Here is an 8,133-nt window from a genome sequence, read left to right on the forward strand (position 1 = left end):
TTCAACCCATGAACAAAAAATAAATGTAATTAAACTCGGGGTGGATGAAGTGCAATTTTTTTTTTTTTTTTCTTTTCTTTTCTTCTGAATTTAGCATGTTTTGTAATCGAAGCACATAAAATTGTTGTTTAATTGAACATTAAAGCACTTGTGCGTGCAAATTGGCCTTTTATTTTCCAATTACACTCTCAGAGCCAGAGGTATGATGCCGATTTTGTTTTGTGAACTTGTGATATATATTATAACTAGTATATTTAAGGGGAAAAAAAATGGTCCCTAGGTTTTCCATAAGACAAAAAAAAAAAAAAAAAATCACTTCCTCAATTTTCATCACTTAAAAAATTAATCAATCCATCAACTCTTTTGTTCAAATTATTAACAGAGTTTCTGCCAAATCAGTCGGTTGCCGAGTCATCCGTAACCATGTAATAAAGTGGATACTTCATACCATCACTCCTTCTGAAATTATAATTATGTCATGCAAATTATAAAATTACTAAATATTAATAATAAAAAAAAAACGTAAATGATGCATTAATTCTACAATTTCCATGGTCAAAGTGGAGGAGCCCAAGACAGCAAGAAATTTTCTTCAAAGAAAACCTAAAAGTGAGTTTCATAGAAGCTGTTCTCTCATCCAGTAAATTTCATTTTTCAAAGTAACAAAGATCTCAAATTTCAGATCTTCAAGAAACATTCCATATTATGCATCTAATGGATAAATAATAATTCCTATAAATTCGACTCAATGAATAAGCATTAAGAAAACATCATGTTCAACAAAATATCAACTAAATTGCAACAAGTCTTCAATACGTGGTAGCAGCCAGTGGTGGAGCCAGCCATTTTATATTGGGAGTGTCACTAAAATTTTTTTTGCATCTTACAAATTTTTTTTACCCTAAAAATTTGATAATTCACACAATATATGTATTACAAAAAATATCTATAAAAGTTCATAAATATGTGCTCAAATTGATATATTAAAAATGTAACATGTCGACATTATATCAAAAAGATAAAAGTAAAAAAAAAATAAAAAAAAATTGTCTAGAATTTTTTGAGGGTGGCGTGGGTTAAAACAATTTTTTGAAGGTGCCGTGAGTTAAAACAAAAAAATAATTTTGAGGGTAAAAAGAATAGAATTTTTTGTAAAAAGATTTTTTTTTTCTTTATTTTTTATTTTGAGGGTGCCGTGGGTTAAAACCAAAAATACAAAAATTAAATTAAATTAAATTAAAATCGGCACCCCCAAGGGGCAACATGGCTCCGCCACTGATTTACTTTTTATATCATATCATTTATTTTTTATTACTATTCAAATAAAAAAATCATTACAAAACAAAAATTTTCACTTTTCAATATCATTATTTTTACTTTTCTACACTATTTATTATTATTATTATTTTTTTTCCACAAATTGATAACAAACAACTCCTAGGTTTCGTTTGGCAAAGGCCTTTGAGACTTGATACTATTAATTATCTTACTTTTTCATTTTTTTTAACATTCTTACTTTTTATATTACATCAATCACTTTTTATTACTGTTAAAAAAAAAATCATTACAAAATAAAAAATTTTCACTTTTTCTTACAAAACATCCATACATTTTAATTTTTCCAAAAAAACAAAAAAATCTTATATATATTTTTTTTTTACGTCAAAAAAATATATTTCCACTAAAACCTCTAAAGCCATTAACAAACGGAAAGTGAAACAATTATATACACACATTTCATTCCCTTGTTTGACAAGTTGTGTTGGTATGTGAATAGAATAAACGTGAGTGGCATTGGTCTCCTGTTATCACTCATTTCTTGAAATTATCTTTTACTGCAATAATCGTATTGAACATGACCTTTAAAAAAGAAGTCCACTACCCCTGTGAAAAGGATAGCACGAAAGAGGACTGTGAAAAGTATATGCACGAAAGAAGTCCTCCACTATAGGTGGTAGAGTCGATCATTTTATATTGGATGTGACACTAAATTTGTTTTTGCGTCTTAAAAATTTTTTTTACCCTAAAAATTTGGTAATTCACACAATATATGCATTACAAAAAATATCTATAAAAGTTCATAAATATGTGCTCAAATTGATATATTAAAAATATAACATGTCGACATTATATCAAAAAGATAAAAATACAAAAAAAAAAAAAAATTGTCTAGAATTTTGAGGGTGCCGTGGGTTAAAACAAATTTTTGAAGGTGCTGCGAGTTAAAACAAAAAAGAATTTTGAGGGTAAAAAGAATAGAATTTTTTGTAAAAAGATTTTTTTTTTCTTTATTTTTTATTTTGAGGGTGCCGTGGGTTAAAACCAAAAAAAAAAAATTAAAATCCTTGGGGGTGCCGTGACGTGGCTCCGCCACTGGTAGCAGCAATCATGTTTCTTGAAACCTTAATTAATTCTTCTGGAATTTGGTAAACATGTCAAACTTCAGTTTTACCATGAAGATGCTGTCTCTCACTTCCCCATTAACTTTGCACAAGGTTGTTCTCTTCAGCAATTTCCTTCCTAAAAGCTTGTAATCTTTCCTTCAATTTCTTAATAATCTGCACAAAATCAGATATAACACCAATATGAGCACATCGTGGATTACTAGCTCCTATGATTCGAATACACATCAATTCCCGTGCCCCGTGCATTAGAACAAGCAAGGAATTAGCTGCGCGAAAGCAATTGCGCATCAACGCATCATTTTTCTTGCTTAGTCCAAGTCTGCTACAATTGGAAATCTCAACCATAAAAAAATTTCTCAAATAAGATAGTGGTAGTACCCTTTTCCCCCTTCCCATATTGAATGAAAAAACAAAAAACAAAAACAAAAACAAAGGAAAAAAAGAAAAGAAAAAAAGATATAGGTAGAAGTATAAGAAAACATTGTCAAACTCTTTTCCTACAGATCCAATTCCACATCATGAAAGAGTATGCTTTGGGCGAGAGGGTCTCAATGCATGGTTGGTACAAGAATAGGGCAATGCAGAGAATAATTACCATTAGGGGAAAATCTAAAGCACTCGGCAATCCTCTATGTTGATTGGAACAAAAATGCCCTTCAAATAAGCCGGATGATTGGTGCTCCACTCCAATGCTTCCTACCAACTCCTCTCACCTTCGATCTTCTTCAAATCTTTACTGGATACTTCCTCAATCAATAGGTTCTAAAGATTTGGACAATTATAGAAACTCATCCATTCTAATCTTGGTGCAATGTGTGAACCACTAGAGATGCTAACTAATCCAGGCATGTAATGAAGTGAAATCCTCCTCAAACTGGGGAGAAAGTCAGATGTTTTAGGCTCAGCAGAAATTTTGCAACTTACTAAACTTTTAATGGAGGGGCAGTCTTCAATTGTAAGCTCTTCTAAATTTTAGAGGTTATAAAGTAAACTTATTGTGAAAATAGTGGTCAATTGTGGACATGTGCACAATGTCAAGGACTTCAAAAGATATAAACACCTTGGTTGTGCTGGCCCCTCCCAAATCGTCCTTAGATTCTTCATATCATTTTTCGTTGATGCAAGATTGTGGGGAGGAACTCAGTATTTCAAGTTTGAAAATATGTGGCTGATGTCTGCGGACTTCGTGGATCAAGTGAAAGAATGGTGGAAGTCTTATCACTTTCAGGTTTCCCTAGTTTTGTTTTTGTGAGTAAGTTGAAAGCTTATTTTAAGACAAAATGCTCATTAAATGATTATCTTTTGCTTGACCCAAGGGTGTATGCCCAAGGAAGAAAATATATTACATGTATCTGAGTTCTATCCTCTACTAAGAAAGCCAACCCCCCTCAATACCCAGCCTTGTTGCCTGCCACTGCCACGATGCTATCTCAACTATCCCTTAGAAAAACATTTTTCAAATAAGATGAGAGGTAGAAGTATAAGAAAACATTGTCAACTCTTTTCCTACACATCCAATCCCATATTCTACAACACAACTTTCTAGCAATTATAAAAGAAAAATCCAACTGCATGTGACACATGATACAGTGTCTTCTATTAGAACAGAGGAGGCAACAGACTCAATATCTGAAGGTACTAAGCAATTGGGAACTAAGCACTCAATGGCATAGTTGATACAAGAGTATGAGCATAGCAGAGAGAAAGCACTCCAAGGATAGGATGCATCAACTTACAATTATATAACGTACATAGGGCCAAAACCAAACTAATTCCCATTAGGGAAAATCTCAAGCACTCAGTAATTTCATATGTTGATTGGGACAAAAATGTCATCCAAGTAACTTGGACGGCCACTTATCCACTTCAGTGCTACCCACCAATTCCACTCACCCTTGATCTTCTTTAAATCTTTACTGGATACTTCCTCAATCAACAGGTGCTTAAGATTTGGACAATTATAGAAACTCAGCCATTCCAATCTTGGTGCAATGTGTAAGCCACTAGAGATGCTAACTAATCCAGGCATGTAATGAAGCGAAATCCTCTTCAAACTCGGGAGAAAGTCAGATGTTTTAGGCTCAGTAGAAATTTTGCAACTCACTAAAGTTTTAATAGAGGGACAGTCTTCAACTATAAGTTCTTCTAAATTATAGAGGTTATCAAGTAAACCTGTTGTGAAAATAGTGGTCAATTGGGGACATGTGCGCAATGTCAAGAACTTCAGAAGAGATAAACATTTTGGTTGCACTGGCCCCTTCCATATCCTTCTTAGATTCTTCATATAATATATGTAGAGGTATTCGAGTGATCCAAGTACAATTGTTTTAGCACCAGATGTTTTAGATACAATTCCACTGCTACCATCTTCTCTGCAAGACTCTACTTCATCATCTTCTTCATTAGCACCTGCTTCATTGTCTTCTTCGTGAGTATCTGTTTCACTATCTCCTTCGTGAGCATCTGCTTCACTCTCTTCTTCGTGAGCATCTGTTGCATCTATAATAAGTTCAACCTCATTACATTCCCCCACAACACAACATTTTAGTTGCTTTATATTTCCAATACCAAAATCTGATAGCTTCTTAACAGTTGCATGCCGTTCCAAGAAAAATGCTGTTGAATATTGGAGTACCTTCTGAATCTCTCTAGGAACAGCCACACCATTTATGTATTTCAAACATCTCTCCCATCGTTCCAACTCAAACTCAACATCGCGAGGGAGTCGAGACATAGTGCGCTGGACATGATGGCCAACAACAAATTTGAAATTTGACAGTGATGGATGCACCCACATTGGGCTACTCAATAGATAGTGCCTCACGAGTTCCACTCTTGGAAAATAGAATTCAATTGTGTTCAAACTCTGCAAGGTACATACTTCAGTAACAATAGCTTCCACACATGCATTCCACCGTTTGTCATCTGGATTCACAGTGATCATCAACTCCTCTAAATGGGACAATGCAGAAATTATTCCACAAGGAACCACTACATCTGATTGCATGGCTCTCCTACCATTACTCATACATGCATAAAGTGAAACTTTCAAGCATGTGAGATTAGTTAACTCCTTAATCTCCTTAGGTAAATCCATAATATCTGTCCCTTCAAGATCAAGAACCTCAAGCCGCTTGAGTTTTCCAACTTTGGGCGACAATATCATGAAACAATGACAATCATTTAAAAAGAGTCTTTTCAGGCTGACCAATCTGAGAATGGAATCCGGCAAAGACTTGATACCAGTCCTGGATAAGTTCAGGATTTGGAGAGCAGGCATGTAATCAAAAAATGAGAGAGGAATTATTCTCAATTTATAGTTTCTTTGAAGGAACAATGTCGAGAGCACAGGGCACCTTGGATTCTTAGGTAAAACAGATAACTCATTGTCCATTAGGTAAATCTTATTGGCATTCTCCCAATCCTCTTCTTTTGGCGTTTCAGTTAATCCTAAACCACCCCACATAAGACATGATTGATGTGGCTCGCCTTGAATAATAGAAAAGGTTTTCCTGTCTATATCTGAAGTTTCAGGTTCTATCCCAATTTCTTCAATTTCAAATTTCTTATCCTGCCCAGAAGCTTCAAATTCTACCCCAATTTCTTTAATTTTTTCCCCAGAACTTGATTTCATCTCAACTGCTTCAACCTCAAACACCATTCCTTTAGACTCTGGAGTTATTCGTTTTTCAATTCCTTCCTCTGCAAAAGGCTCCAGTAAAAATTCTGCAATAAAAAAGAAAAATTCAAAAAAGATGCAGTGGAAATACTATAATAGAAGTCAAAAAATAGGAAACTTTAAATAATTTAAAACAGGCATGATTTTAATTTCATTGCAGTGGAAATTCCCAACAACTAAGGTGATAACATTTCATGTACGTTTGGGACATTTTAAAACATTTGAACACAATCAAGGCATTATGAAAACTATTCCAAGGAAAAATCCTATTGGATGTTAAACGTTTCACTCAAAGACCAATGTTCTTGCTAAAACATGTTGTCTGATTTACTAGTCAAGCGTTGGTCTATATATACCGTCAAATTGCAACAGTACTTCCTTAGCAAGATCCGGTGGGTCAGAATTAAGATCCAACGGATCCCAATTGTCAGCATAAGAGGACTTGGCAGTAATAAGAGAGGAGACAGAGGTATATATTTTATCCTCCTTGATATCATCGAACTCTTCCTTTTGAAACAAATGACACAGAACAAAGGTATCCTGCATAATGTGAAAGGTAGATTAATATGTATCAAATTGGAAAGATATATCTAAGAATGTCACACAAACAAATAAAATAAAAAACAGCAGAGGGGCCGGCAATGAAATCAGTGGTTTCCAAGAAACTCCAATGTGAATTGAGAAATGACTGATGTTAATAATTTGTTCATATTTTTTTTTTTTTCATATTCTCTTACACATTCAATAGATAGATTTGTAAGGTTCACCATTGATTTATGTGGAGTCTACAAATCTAATGGTTGATTTATAAGAAGATATATAAAAAAAAATGAGTAAAATATTGATACCAATTTTTTCTCAAGTGAATTTCACCGAGAACTAAAATTCAACAACGCAAGTACAAAAAAAAAAAAAAAGAAGGGTAAACTTCACTTACTCGCCTTTTACAAACATTTCCCAAAGTTTAAAATCTTTCACTTTGGTGTATCGAACTTTCGTTTCATTTCAAATACCTCTTATCGTTAGATATTGGAATTAAATCAAACGGTAAAATGAATAAAATATCTTTATACCCTTAAAATTTTGAAAATTTTCAAATTTACCCTTATTTATAAATAAAAATTTGAAATAAGAGTTTTTGTGACCCTCTAGTGGGTCACAAAGTGACACACGATGAGTCTATTTTTTTTTTAATAATAATAATTTTTTTTTTAAAAAATAAAAAATAAAAAATGAGGGTATTTTAAGAATTTTAAACTTTAAGAGGTGTTTGTAAAAGCGGGAAAGTGAAGTTATATATATATTTTTTTAAAAAATCAACAATGTACGCCAAGTTGTCATACAAACTGAAGTGCTTTGAGTGTGAAACAAAAATCAATAATAAGTAGAGTGAAAGGACAGACCGCTGTTGATTGATGACTTCGGGGGAAAATTGTGTGGGACAAGTTTGTCTATTGAACGCGTTTTCTATCTGTTGATCTTTTGAATTTTGATGATAGATAGCAATATCATCAACACCGACTTTAGCTCAAGAGCTAAAAGTCGTTGGTTCTGCAGTGCAATTATCTCAAGTAGGTAGTTGTCTAGTGTGTGAACAACCATCCTTTTTCCTCCATCTCATTGCATGGAAATTTTTTTTGTCTTAAACAAATTCCTTACTAGTGGACTCTATTATTGTGTTTTATTAACATGCTTAAAAATAATTAAAATTCTATTACCTACTTCTTTAAAATTATAATAAATTTTATTACCTGCTGTGCGCTTGTCCCAGCAAAGTCGCCCTTGGTGGCACTATACACGTACATGATCCAATCGGTGCGGGTGCCATTGGGAGCACGACCCTTGTAGAAAATCAACGTCTTTTTCATGCCAATATTCAAGCCGTCACAGGACCGGATGGAGCAGTCCTTACCGGTGCTTTTCCAGTAGCCCGCGGCGGTGGTCCGTACCAGTTGCTTGGCTTCATCAGGCGGAAAGAGATTCACGTCATTTTTGACGCTGGAATTACTAGCAACGTTGCTGCCGGATTTGAGCTGATTACTAGTAGAT

Source organism: Corylus avellana, chromosome ca4 (genome assembly GCF_901000735.1).
Source record: "Corylus avellana chromosome ca4, CavTom2PMs-1.0".
In the NCBI taxonomy this organism is placed as follows: domain Eukaryota; kingdom Viridiplantae; phylum Streptophyta; class Magnoliopsida; order Fagales; family Betulaceae; genus Corylus; species Corylus avellana.